Here is a 15,398-nt window from a genome sequence, read left to right on the forward strand (position 1 = left end):
TGATAAAATGAATGTAATGTAATGATACAGTATATGTGTACATATTAATGTAATGTTATAGTATTAGTGTATATAATACATAAAGTACAGTACTTTGGCCAGGGAAACTGGGGGGCGGGGCTTAGTGACGGTTTGGGGGCGGGGCTTTACAACAGTGCTTTTTCACATATATTGATAATAAAATGAATGCAGTGTTATGGTACAGTATATATTCATGTAATGTTATGGTATATGTGTGTGTATATATGTATTACTTTGCCAGGGCGCTGGTTGCACAGTTCCCATCACGCCACAAGCTCGAGGCATCAGCGTGCGGTCACAAGCTCGAGGCATCAGCGTGACATCATAGTAGAGCAGCTGCTTCCCTGTAAACAAACCTCCGCGGGGACACTAGCGGGGACAGGCGAAGGAGCTGGACGTGTCTGTGGCTGCAGCGGAGGGGCATGGGCATCCGCACATACGGCAAATCCGGGCATCTGCCCGAGCCTGGCCGCCCGCTGCCCCCCCCCCCCCCGGCCGCATGTCCGTGCAGCCAGCAGGAGGGGAACAGCGCAGAGAAGAGAGAGAGCTATGGGCACAGTGGGGAAGGATGGACGTCTCCCCCCCCTTCCCTCACCTTAGGGGGCTCTCTCTCCCTCGCTGTCCCCTCCGGAATGAAGTGTGCAGCGGCTGGCAGCGGGCGGAACTTACCTCGTCTCACTCCTGCGCCGGAAGTTCTGGTGCCGCACTCTGGTCTGGATCAGACCAGAGTAGTGGCTAATCCATCCGGCGCGTGCGACGAGAGGAGGTAAGTTCCGCCCGCTGCCAGCCGCTGCACACTTCATTCCGGACTCCGGAGGGGAGAGCGAGAGAGGGAGGGAGAGCCCTCTAAGGTGAGTGCCCATAGCTCTCCCTCTTCTCTGCGCTGCTCCCCTCCTCCTGCACACATGGCCACTTTTTCTGGGGACATATCACCCTGGCTACATATACTGGGACATATCCCCCTGGCTACATATACTGGGACATATACCCCTGCCTACATATACTGGGACATATACCCCTGCCTACATATACTGGGACATATACCCCTGCCTACATATACTGGGATATATACCCCTGCCTACATATACTGGGACATATACCCCTGCCTACATATACTGGGACATATACCCCTGCCTACATATACTGGGACATATACCCCTGCTTACATATACTGGGACATATACCCCTGCCTACATATACTGGGACATATACCCCCTGCCTACATATACTGGGACATATACACCTGCTAGCGCCTACATATACTGGGACATATACACCTGCCTACATATACTGGGACATATCCCCCTGGCTACATATACTGGGACATATCCCCCTGGCTACATATACTGGGACATACCCCCTGGCTACATATACTGGGACATATACCCCCTGCCTACATATACTGGGACATATACCCCTGCCTACATATACTGGGACATATCCCCCTGGCTACATATACTGGGACATATCCCCCTGGCTACATATACTGGGACATATACCCCTGCCTACATATACTGGGACATATACCCCCTGCCTACATATACTGGGACATATCCCCCTGGCTACATATACTGGGACATATCCCCCTGGCTACATATACTGGGACATATCCCCCTGCCTACATATACTGGGACATAACCCCCTGGCTACATATACTGGGACATATCCCCCTGGCTACATATACTGGGACATATCCCCCTGGCTACATATACTGGGACATATACCCCCTGGCTACATATACTGGGACATATACCCCTGCCTACATATACTGGGACATATACCCCTGCCTACATATACTGGGACATATACCCCTGGCTACTTTTTCTGGGGACATATACCCCTGCCTACATATACTGGGACATATCCCCCTGCCTACATATACTGGGACATATTCCCCCTGCCTACATATACTGGGACATATACCCCCTGCCTACATATACTGGGACATATACCCCCTGCCTACATATACTGGGACATATTCCCTCTGCCTACATTTACTGGGACATATACCCCCTGCCTACATACACTGGGACATATACCCCCTGCCTACATACACTGGGACATATCCCCCTGGCTACATATACTGGGACATATCCCCCTGGCTACATATACTGGGACATATCCCCCTGGCTACATATACTGGGACATATCCCCCTGCCTACATATACTGGGACATATCCCCCTGCCTACATATACTGGGACATATACCCCTGCCTACATATACTGGGACATATACCCCTGCCTACATATACTGGGCACATATACCCCTGCCTACATATACTGGGCACATATACCCCTGGCTACCTGTTCTAGGGACATCTCTACCCCTGGCTACCAGTTCTGGGGACACCTATACTGCTGGCCACCTATTCTGGGGACCCCTATAGACCTGGGGCTACCTATTTTTGGGGAACCACTGCTGTCAGATTGAGTGTATTTTGGGGAACTGCTGCCAGGTGAGAGGTGTCTACATATTAAGGGGGCATTCTGCCTATTTATGTGAAAAGCTGTCTATTTATGTGCCTCATGACTGCTGAATTTGTCTTGTTGCGGGCCTCATGGTTACTGACTTTGTCTTGTTGGGGGCCTCATGATTTGTTGGGGGCCTCAAGATTGCTGAATTTGTCTTGTTGGGGGCCTCATGATTGCTGAATTTGTCTTGTTGGGGGCCTCATGATTGCTGAATTTGTCTTGTTGGGGGCCTCATGATTGCTGAGTTGGTGATGTTGGGGGCCTCATGATTGCTGAATTTGTCTTGATGGGGGGGGGGGGGCCTCATGATTGCTGAATTTGTCTTGTTGGGGGTCACATGATTGCTAACTGCGAGACTATGGAAAAAGCTGAATCATCATCATATGAGACAATAGCATTAAAACTACTTTTTCCGCTTTTTAAACCAGAAAATGAAACTGGGAGGTTCTAAAAAAAATGAATAATTTTTTTCAGGAGTACGATGGATGAAATTGTTTATCTTCACAGTTTATTTTCAACTTAATTTTCCATAATGTTCATGTATGAGTTAAAACGTTTGTATTTAGTTTAAATTGCTGTTGGCAGGCACTTTGTGATAGTAAAGTGACTTTGCAGTTTGGACACTCGACCTCCAAAAGGTTCGCCACCACTGTCCTAATCTAATGTCCCACCATTGCTTAGTTCATGTAAACTTGTCTCCACCCACGACCACACCCACATTCTGGTTCATGACCACACCCATTTTTCGGCGCGGCGCGCGTAGCTCCATTTTTTGGCACGCTACGCGCGCCACACAACTCCAACCCAAATTTGCGCCGCGGCGCATAGCGCCGCCCCGCTTTTTGCTCCCCACTTTTTGCCCCCCCCTGGAAAATTGTCTGCGGTCGCCCATGCGGAGGGGACATCTCTGAGCAGCAGCCAGCGGCATCACGGAGCAGCCAGGATCCCGCATGTCAGCAGAGAGGAGGCATTAGCTGTGCCGGAGCGGCCCCTGCTGGACCTGATAAGTAACATTACTGTAACAATGTCATTAGAATTCCCCAGAGTTAGAAATACATATCGGGGAGGCAATTGAGGTATGAGCAGTGAGCGGATATTCTCAGCTTTATTTCTGCCTTATGGGAAATTCCGTACATAAGGCTGCTGAACTCAAGGGAATAGGGCGGCTGCATGCAGAGCTGCACAGCAACAGGGAACTGCTGAAAATTACAGCTAAATGCCCCATACATACTATAGGCAATTCTAAAGTCATTTGGCCAGGGGAGCTGTAGGCGGGGCCTCATGCCATTTGGGGGCGGGGCTTAAAGGCAGTTTGGGCGGGGCTTCGCACTGGTCTTAGAGCTCTTACAAATAGATTGAAAATAAAGAATGTAATGTTATGGTACATGTTTATATTACATAAAGTACTTTGGCTGGGGGTGGAGTTTGGGGGCGGAGCTCAGTGACGGTTTGGGGCCGGGCCTTGCACCTATACCAATTCTCTTTCAAATATATTGATAAAATGAATGTAATGTAATGATACAGTATATGTGTACATCAGGGCAGTTTCTAGACCAAAATGCACCCAGGGCGAGCGTGTAAAAATGGTGCCCCCCCCCCCCTCAGTATAGTTTAGCCAGGTCTAGTTGCACTCAAAATTGGTAGCCAGTATAGGTTGCCAGCTATAGGTCCCCCCAGTATAGGTAGCCAGGTATAGGTGCCCCAGTATAATTGCCCCCAGTATAGGTTAGCCAGGTAGGTGCCTCCAGTATAGGTAGCCAGTATAGTTGCCCCAGTATAGGTTAGATAGGCAGATGCCCCCAGTGTAGGTTAGATAGGTAGGTGCCCCCAGTACAGCCAGGTTAGCTATGTGGGTGCCTCCAATATAGGTAGCCAGAATAGTTGCCCCCAGCATAGGTTAGATAGGTAGGTGCCCCCAGTATAGATTAGATAGGTAGGTGCCCGCAACATAGGTTAGATAGCTAGATGCCCCCAGTATAGGCTAGATAGGTAGGTGCCCCCAGTATAAGTTGGATAGGTAGGTGCCCCAGTATAGGCAAGATAAGTAGGTGCCCCAGTACAGGTTATATAGGTAGGTGCCCCCATTGCTGAAGAAGATGTCAGTGCTATATAAATACATAATAATAATATGGCAGGACATTCGACTATGGCAGGATTAGATTGGGAGCTACTCTGGGGACAATCCGTGATATGACTATATGTGCTCTGTAAAGCGCTGTAGAAGATGTCAGTGCTATATAACTATTGACACAATATTGGCGCGGAACGCGGAAAAGCCGCCGCAAATACTCAGAGTAAGGCAGCTGATTCCGCGTTCAACATGGCAGCTTGCACGCAGGGACCTACATTCACTGGCCTGACGGAACGCGGAGAAACCACCGCATGCCCAGAGAACAGGGCGGCGGATTCCGCGTCCGACGCGGCGGTTTGCACTCATAGGCCTACCCCTCTCAGTACTGCTGAATGCGGAGAAAACGCCGCACGCTTGGACAGCGGTGCGGCGAATTCCGCATTCAAAACAGCAGAGGCATTACAACACGTCTGATGTGGCTGGGACTGATAGTCCACACTGGTTCAGAAGGACGCGTGCGCGCGCGCGCGGAGAGGCAGAGCATTTATGACAGCCAGAGGGGTGTCAGCTGACCAGGCCGGTCAGCTGACAATTCTTTCAGTTCTCATTGGTCCAGCACTTAGGGGAGGCGCAGGTGAGCACTGATATATATATATATATACTGGGTGCTGGTCATTCCTCTGGTGTCTGGCGTTGCGATCACTACGTTGTAGCACTCAGACCCTGTCAGTATCTGTGTTACATTAGACCAGTTTCCAAGGTGTTGATGATCAAGGAACTCACACCTTAGTCTAGGAATTGTTGATTATTTGTTATGACCTTCTGCTTTCCTGACCATTCCTCTGATCTCTGATTTTGTACCTTTGTCATTCTGATACTCTGTTGCTGAACTCGGCTAGTCTCAAGATTCTGCATCTGTCTCCTCTCTCTGTACTTTATCTGTCAGTGTGTTAACGACCTGGCCTGTCCGACCTCGAGAACTATCTCTCCTGTTGAGAGATAGTTCACAGATCTGTCAGTGACACTCCCTCATTGGTGTCACTCACGTTCTGTCCTTCCCACTCTCGGCCTGACTCCTCCTTGCGGAGAGTTCAGACCAACGGAAGGAACTTGCTGCAGAGCAATACTCCTTATTGCTCTAGCACCTGATATCCAGGTGCGGTTCTCAAAGTATTACTGTTGCACCAAAACACTCTCATTCCTCAGGTGTCCAGAGGTTAGAGATATATCTGATTATCGGAGATACTGCAGATCATCAATAATCGGGTATATATCTGCATTCTCGGTGATACTGCAGATCACCGGTAACCGCAACTACTGGGGAGCTGATAAGACCCACTGATAGCCGGGCAGAAGGGATTAATGGCCTGGTCACTGTCCGCTTCTCTCACTGCAGCTTGTTAGTGCAAGCCAGAGGACAGGCAAGTCATACGTCTCTGGCAGGCTAACCTGGGCCATCTGTCTCATTCAGGCCAGGACCGTGCACAAGCATACAGTACATGCACTCTCCTCAGGCCAGCTCACAGACTCCTTCTGTAGTCAGCTCCTCCTCCTTCCCCAGAGTCCTCTGCAGCATGTACGCAGGGAAATTACAGCCTGAGCCACTCACTGGTGATTGGCTGGCAGTGCCTGGCCAGTCAATCCAAGAAAAGAGGAGGGAGGTCTGTCTCCAGGTCGATCAGCTGAAGCTAATTTACCGGCTGATGATGTGCCCGTACAAATTATATACTGGTGCCAGCTTTATAAAGGAATTACAAGCTGTGCCGGTCAGATACTGGCTTGGTGGCAACCTTAGTCACTGTTAAGTATGCTACCATTCGCCCTACCTCTCAAGCCTGCTGTCTGGGTGTCACTCTGGACTCTGCACTCTCTTTCACCCCGCACATCCAAAACTTCAGAAAGTCCTGCAACTTTCACCTCCGCAACATCTGCAATATCCGCCCTTTCCTGACCTCTGTCACCACCAAACTCCTCATCCATGCCCTCATAATTTCCAGCCTTGACTACTACAATGTCCCTCTGTCTGGTCTCCCTATGACCCAAATTGCCCTGCTGCAGTCTGTCATGAATTCGGTAGCCAGAATTATCCACTCCTCCCATCGCTCCACCTTGGCGGCTCCCCTCTGTGAAACCCTCCACTGGCTTCCTATCCAGTCCAATGAACTTTGCCTGACCGCCTCCCACATTACCCAGTCCTATGCATGCCTCCAGGACTTCTCAAGAGCTGCTCCAACCCTATAGAACTCCCTACCTTCCCCCATTAGGGTTTGCCCCCTCTTTCAAAATCTTCAAGAAGGCCCTCAAAATGCACCTTTTCACTCTGACCTACCCCCACCCTTCCCCCTCACTGTTGCTCTAAACCCGCAGCTAAACCCTAGTCAACTACCTTTCATATCCCTACCTCTCCCTCTAGATTGTGAGCCTTCAGCAGGGTTCGCCTCCTTGTGTCTCCTACCTGTTCATGCACCTCCATTTCCGTACACCCATCCTATGGATCTGAGTGAAATCTAGAGTGATTTGAACTGGTCTAATCTCCAAGCTCCCATCCAGTGACTCACTAAGCATCATCTTGTACTCATACTGGGCTGCATGATCTGGTTTAGCGCGTATTCCTGTATTGTCTTATTGCTTAGGGATGGTCGGAAATGCCAATTTCCGATTCCGCGGTAATTCCGCATTCCGCCATTGCCAAATACCGATTCCGCTTTCAGCTACCAATTTCCGCATTCCAATGCGAAATTTCCGCTGGAAATCGCGGAAATTCCGCCCGAATTTAACATCGATTTTCTCAAAAACTATAAGGTCTTTTTGAAAACTTTTTTTTGCATCTTGTTCAGAAGATTCTGTTTAATAAACCCTGAAAATGTGGTGTTTCTAGGGCATACGGGGGCTTTGCTATTAACCGTTAAAGTCGGTGGATTTTTCCTGTAATGTAAATGCAGAAAATAGGCAGAAGCAGATTTTCTGCATTTTAGGCCCGGTTCACATTAGCGTTCGCTGTCAGGATTTTCCGGATCGGATCCGGAACGCATACTGTACAAACGGAACGTACGTTCCGCATAGCAATGTAATGTCTATGCGGACGTTCACACGCGTCCGTTCCGTACGTACCGGAGCCGGATCGGATCCGGACTCTTTTCCAACATGCGCTATTTTTTGGGTCCGGATCTCCGGCCCACGCATCCTGACCGGAGCCTGACAGCACCATCCGGAACACAGAAACCAATGGGAAACGGAAGGCACAGAACACACTGCCTACAAAAACCTGACGTTCTACCCCACTTCCGATGCGTACCCAAGCGGCCATTTCGGATGGGGACACATGGGCCAAGCATGTCTGGAGTGGAGCAGCAGTGACAGACGTGCTGGAGCTGTTTTGGCAGAATGTCGGAGGTGGAGGTGAGGCCTACAGCGGAGGAACCTGATTCTACAGGTGCACCTTCTGCTGACCCCAACATTTTTTTATTTAATTTCGCTATTTTTTGCCCACGGATCCTGATAGCAGCCTGATGCATGCCTGATGCAAACGGACCGGATCCTGATCGGAACCGTACGGTTCTGATCAGGATCAGGTCCTGATCCGATCAGGATCCGATCAGGATCTGGTCCGTTTGCAAGGCAAAACGCAAGTGTGAATGGGGCCTTACATTACATTACATTACATTACAGTAAAAATCAGCCGACTTTAGCAGTTAATAGCAAAGTCCCCTTAAGTCCTAGAAACACCAATTACAATTTTCAGGGGTTATTAAACTGAATCTTGTGAACAAGATGCAAAAAAAAGTTTTCAAAAAGACCTTATAGTTTTTGAGAAAATCAATGTTAAAGTCGGGCGGAATTTCCGCGATTTCCGGCGGAAATTTCCGCGATTTCCTGCGGAAATCCGCCTAGCGCATTTGCATTACCGATTTCCGCATTCCGATGCGGAAATGCAATTTCCGATCGGAATTTCGGAAATTGCATTTCCGCGGAATCCGAATGAACATCCCTAATTGCTGTACGCAGGCTTGCTCATCACAAGCTAATCAGAAGTAACAACAGTGGTTACTCGTGATTGAAATTACCACAGCTGAGTGGCTGTATGCAGCGGGGTTAATTATTCATAATGCCGCCGTCCGCCTTGCTTTTCAAAGAGCTTGCAAGCCACCTATTGGTCGTGTTGCAAGGCTCGCTATGGTGCACTCCCTCTTACAAGCCGGAAGGAGGAAGTGCGCCATAGCGAGGCTTACAATGCAACTAAACGGTCACTTGCAAGCTCTTTGAACCGCAGGGTGGAAGGCGGCATTATGGGTAATTAACCCCACCGCATACAGCCGATCAGCTGCAACAATTATAACTCATTTGAATCACGAGTAACCACTGTGGTTACTTGTGATTAGCTCATGATGAGCAAGCCTGGCTGTAAGAGACACCTAAATATGTCCAGCACTGCGTAATATGTTGGCGCATTATAAATAACTATATAAATAAATAAAATCCACACAATAAAGTGAAATTAGGAGACGCATCCACTAGGAGGCGATAAAACTCCACCAGAGTTACATCTTTCCCTACGATCCATGGCGGCCTGGAGGGGGAATAGTAATTAACGCCACCTGGTGGTTGCGCCCGGCTAACGGAATAGTACCCGCAGCAGTTCCGATATTGACCCTAATGCTGGATACAAACGGTGCGTTCCCGCACTCGATGCGCTGCTCAATTCCCGTCGATTTGCGGTTGCTCGATTATTTCCGACATGTCTGATTCGCGTTTCGATGGATTGTTAGGTCAATTTGGCACAATTTACATGAGAATCAACCTAACAATCATTGAAATGCGCTCGGAAATGCTCGGAAATAATCGAGCGGCGCATCGAGTGAACGGACCGTGTGTATCCAGCATAAGATAGCTATATAGCCACCTGCAACTAGAATCATTTTGCAAGCCGCAGTTCCCATATTGTCCACAAGATGGAGACCTGATTTCACTTGTAACACAAGCGCTGTACAAAAACCAGGGTGGAACGCACATACCGGAAGCTGTAGGAACAGGACTGGAAGTAGGTAGGAGACTTTGCTCGGACTAGCTGAAGAGATGGTAATACTATAATTTAATTTCTGTTTACATTCAGTAATCGCCCTGTGTCCCCTTCTGCGTGACCTCCCTGCCTGACCCAGGGAAATGTCTCCTGTATCTTCTTATATACACACCCTAATGTGATTTCCTTCCCAGGAGCCAATCTGCACACAGCAATGGGGGCTTCTATCATTATCCCCCCACACTCCCCCCATGTGCCCTCCATCATCACTGTCTGACCCAGGGGAATGTCTCCTGTATCTTCTTATATACACACCCTAATGTGATTTCCTTCCCAGGAGCCAATCTTCACACAGCAATGGGGGCTTCTATCATTATCCCCCCCACACTCCCCCATGTGTCCTCCATCATCACTGCCTGACCCAGGGAAATGTCTCCTGTATCTTCTTATATACTCACCCTAATGTGATCTCCTTCCCAGGTGCCAATCTGCACACAGCAATGGGGGCTTCTATCATTATCCCCCCACACTCCCCCCATGTGTCCTCCATCATCACTGCCTGACCCAGGGAAATGTCTCCTGTATCTTCTTATATACTCACCCTAATGTGATTTCCCTCCCAGGAGCCAATCTGCACACAGCAATGGGGGCTTCTATCATTATCCCCCCACACTCCCCTCATGTGTCCCCCATCATCACTGCCTGACCCAGGGAAATGTCTCCTGTATCTCCTTATATACACACCCTAATGTGATTTCCTTCTCAGGAGCCAATCTGCACACAGCAATGGGGGCTTCTATCATTATTCCCCCACACTCCCCCCATGTGTCCCCCATCAGCACTGCCTGACCCAGGGAAATGTCTCCTGTATCTTCTTATATACACACCCTAATGTGATTTCCTTCCCAGGAGCCAATCTGCACACAGCAATGGGGGCTTCTATCATTATCCCCCCACACTCCCTGATGTGTCCTCCATCATCACTGCCTGACCCAGGGGAATGTCTCCTGTATCTTCTTATATACACACCCTAATGTGATTTCCTTCCCAGAAGCCAATCTGCACACAGCAATGGGGGCTTCTATCATTATTCCCCCCACACTCCCCCATGTGTCCCCCATCATCACTGCCTGACCCAGGGAAATGTCTCCTGTATCTTCTTATATACACACCCTAATGTGATTTCCCTCCCAGGAGACAATCTGCACACAGCAATGGGGGCTTCTATCATTATCCCCCACGCTGCCCCATGTGTCCTCCATCATCACTGCCTGACGCAGGGAAATGTCTCCTGTATCTTCTTATATACACACCCTAATGTGATTGCCTTCCCAGGAGCCAATCTGCACACAGCAATGGGGGCTTCTATCACTATCCCCCCCACACTCCCTGATGTGTCCTCCATCATCACTGCCTGAGAGTACAATTTGAAATCTGCGCCGGTAGACTTGGGCGCAGGATATAGCCAGTATATGGCTGATCCTGTTTCTGCACAAGTCCGGGCCGTATTAATTACTATTCCCCCTCCAGGCCGCCATGGATAGTGGGGGAATGAAATAATTCGGCTTCCAGCGATTGCTGGAAGCCGAATTATTGTGTTTTTTAAGCAACTTTGGCTCCGTCTTCTGACGGAGCCGACGTTACTCACTGAGCGCCGCTATAGACTGATTCCCATTACAGTCTATGGCAGCGCTGGCTGCGCCCAAATCTAGCAGCGCTGAAAAGCACTGCTCCGCTGCCTGACCCAGGGAAATGTCTCCTGTATCTTCTTATATACTCACCATAATGTGATTTCCTTTCAGGAGCCAATCTGCATACAGCAATGGGGGCTTCTATCATTATCTCCCCACACTCCCCCATGTGTCCTCCATCATCACTGCCTGACCCAGGGAAATGTCTCCTTTATATCCTTATATACTCACCCTAATATGATCTCCTTCCCAGGAGCCAATCTGCACACAGCAATGGGGGCTTCTATCATTATCCCCTCCCCCCATGTGTATAATATGTCAGAAGAATGAGTATGAGTGGTGACTGTATCATTCTGTGTGTCAGGATATCCCTGTCTTTCTCCATGTAGGATTTGCAGTATATAGAAGGACACAAGGACCTCTACAAGGACACCATGATGGAGAATCAGCCGCTCCTCACATCAGCAGGTAAAAGGAGACTTTAATTTCTGATAATCACATGGAGACAATGTATTCAGTATGTGTGTATCCCTTGAATTGAGAAAAACTTGTACATGATAACAATAACAAGAATAGAATGTCTGTCTGTATGGACACATTATTATTCTGATGACTTCTGCCTGTTTGTACATCACATACATTATCCAGCATCTCCTGATAAGAATGGTATTGCCAGGTGTCAGGACAGATCTGCAGGAAGAGCAGCTGAATGAGTGAGGTAACATTTGTTCTCCTGTAGGGCTCATGGTGCATAAAGTGTAACTCTCATAAAATAAAAAATCAATTCTGTATTTATATCTGGTAAACAAGTAATAAGGATGCTAACCAGGCAATCCAAAAGTTAAAATCACTATTACTTTTTTTTTGTTGATAAGTGATCATTCCCCAGTTTACCTGACTTGTTTGGTACACACAAAATGTGGTACACAAAAAGGAAGTGGCAGGGCATGCTGAGTTTTACTTTTTTGCATCTCTACTTCCCCTCAGACTTAAATAATGCAGCCTGATTGGCTGAAGCCCCTTTGCCTCCTGGTTTCCCCTCCAACACCTATGTTCCTCTCTGACTGGCCAATATTTCTCATGTTGAGACAATGCACTTTCTATAGAGAAGGGCGGACAATGCATACACAATCAGGCAGAGGAGAGTAAGGGAGGAAATTATATCAGGATTGGCTTCAAAATAGCCACCGTTAAAATGGGAAAAGCTAACAAGGATTTTCTCTTTTTTTACTGTAGAAAAATCACTAAAATCAAAATGTGGACAGTGCAATACATGTGTTATGTAAGTAGATCAAGCATTTATCTACTTATATATGTGTTTTTTTCTGAGATAGCTTGTCTGACAGTTCCTCTATAAAGAGAGCAGCGCCACCATGATGTATAAATGTATAATAACTTATAAATGAGCACATTTTCTCCCTTATACACTGGCAACTAGTATTTTTTTTAGAACAGAATGCTCCATCTAGATCCTCCCATAATGCAATAAAAATAAATTATGCATTCAGTCAGTGTGTGTGTTTCCTACAGGTGGATCCAGTAACACAAACCCAGCAGAGAGATGTACGGCTCCTCTTCACTCCCAGGATTGTCCACAGGAAGATCTCACCATCCCTCAACCCGATCAGGTAGGTGGAACTGAGGGTGTAATATACTTAACAGATTGTATAAAGCAAACCTGGGAGTAAAAGCAAGTTAAAAGTTATCTACTTAACTAAATAATGGAATGTCCCGAGGCTTCCCCCATTCCTCCTGAGCCCATTGCTGCTGCCCAGGCCTCTCCTTTTCTTCTCCCTGTGTGTGCTGCCCTCCAAGCAAGAGAGCGGCCATACTGTGCATGTGTGAGTGAGGTCTGCACATGCCGAGTGGCACAAAACTGCTTGTGCTTGGAGGAAACAGCCACGTGCAACTGGCTTTACTTTACTGAGCATGTGTGGACCATATTCAAGCTTCAAGCATGCACAGTACAGCCCCGCTCATACTTGCATGGGGGTGTGGCCATGAGCAAAATGTGAAACTATTCTGTTAAATATCCTCAGTTGTACCCTGCACTGAAATGGAGAGCTAGATGAGGATCAGGGAAGCCTCTATCTAACGTTTGCCTTGAAAGTGAACCTGAGGTGATAGTATGCTATATTTATTTCCTTTTAAACAATACCAGTTGCCTGCAGGCATGCTGGTCTGTTTGGCTGCAGTAGTGTCTGAATCACACAAAAAATAAGCATGCAGCTAATCCAGTCAAATCTGACAATATTGTAACACCTGATCTGCTACATGCTTGTTCAGGGTCTATAGCTAAAAAAAGGATTACAGGCAGAGTATCAGCAGGGTAGCCAGGCAACTGGTATTGCTTAAAAGGAAATAACTATGGCAGCCTTTATAGCTCTCACATTGGGTTCACTTTAAGATCACTTCAGGCACACTTTAAAATGTAATGCTCTGTGTTATGTGCCTTTAGTGTGAAGAACCGGTTAATGTAAAGCTTGAGGTTAAAGAGGAAGAAGAAGAGACATATGTAAGGAGTGATCAGAAGACTATGCAGGAGGATGGTGACATGATCAGGACAATAAAAGAGGAGGAAGAAGAAAAGACGTATGTGAGGAGTGATCAGCAGTCTATGGAGGAGGGTGACATGATGAGGACAATAAAAGAGGAAGAAGAAGAGACATATTTGAGGAGTGATCATCAGTCTATCAAGGAGGGTGACATGATGATGAATATCAAAGCAGAAAAAGCGTCTGTAGATATCCACACAGGTAACTAATGAATACCATATGCTTAAAGGACAACCGATGTGACATGATGAGCTAGACATGTGTATGTACAGTGCCTGGCACACAAATAACTAGGCTGTGTTCCCTTTTTTTTCTCTGTCTGAAAGTGTTAAACATCATGGGCTTGATTCACTAAGACAAATAGCATGCCTTATCCGAGTTAACACGCCTTATCAAAGATAACGCGCCTTATCAGAGTTACCATGCCTTATCAAAGTTAACAGGCTCTATCAGAGTAGCATAGCGAAGGCTACAAACGTATGCCTGCTAATTGGCAATGACGAGAGCTCCACTCGTCCTGCCCTGAGCCCCTGCGAGTTCATATCACTCGCTATGCTACTCTGATAAGGTGTGTTATCTGTGATAGGGCATTTTAACTCGGATAAGGCATGCTATTTGTCTTAGTGAATCAAGCCCCAAGTATGCAAATAACAGTTTCTATCCGGGTTGGGACCGGGTCGGACCGGGTCAGACTATAGCATAACCCCCACTGATAAGTAATTACAGACATCACTTTCCTATCCGTAAATGGCTTCCTGGAGCAGGAAGCAGATAAAAAGGGTCAATCATTTATAGATTTGAGCTCTGGCATACTTCAGCGAAAGTGTCATTGAGCAGAGACAATGAAACCGTAAAAGCTTAACCACTTAAGTACCAGCGGTCTCTGCCCCCTTAAGGACCAAAGACCGCTGGTACAATAACGACGGAATCCTGGCGAATCGTCACGCATACCTGCCGCAACCGCCGTCACTGCCGCTCGCCGGGACCTCCAGGACATAGACTCTGCCATCTCTATGATGGCAGAGTCATGTGTGCTGGTCTGGAGCTGCTTTCATTGGCTCCTGACCCTGTCTTTCAATGTAAGCCAATGGGAGCAGCTTACATAAAAAGACAGGGCCAGGAGCCAATGAAATCGGCTCACATGGCTCTGCATGTTCTGTGCACAATGGCATGTCTCTGTGTCATTCTGCTGCCGCTGCTAGTCCTCCGATGGCTCTGCTGTCCCCCCTGATAAATAATACAATACAATACAATAACATTTCTATAGCGCTTTTCTCCCATAGGACTCAAAGCGCTTAGGCTCTCTCAGATTCAGTAATTAGTAGGATGAAGTATTCACACAACAAAAGTTATATTTCTGCAAATGCCAAACTGAACAGGTGGGTTTTCAGTCTGGATTTAAACACGTCCAGGGATGGAGCTGTCCTGATCTGTTGAGGTAAGGAGTTCCAAAACGTAGGGGCAGCATGACAGAAGGCTCTGGGACCAAAAGTTTCCAAGTGGACTCTGGGTATGACTAGATTATTAGAACCTGTTGATCTGAGAATGCGGAGATTGCTACGCAGCTGCAA

General features: G+C 47.7%; 1 pseudogene; it reads left to right on the forward strand.

The window, feature by feature from the left end:
- Positions 1-9,582: 9,582 nt before the first annotated feature.
- The window catches only part of LOC137535115 (oocyte zinc finger protein XlCOF6-like), a 29,701-nt pseudogene continuing 23,885 nt past the window's right edge, over positions 9,583-15,398 (forward strand).

Source organism: Hyperolius riggenbachi, chromosome 10, assembly GCF_040937935.1.
Source record: "Hyperolius riggenbachi isolate aHypRig1 chromosome 10, aHypRig1.pri, whole genome shotgun sequence".
Lineage (NCBI taxonomy): Eukaryota > Metazoa > Chordata > Amphibia > Anura > Hyperoliidae > Hyperolius > Hyperolius riggenbachi.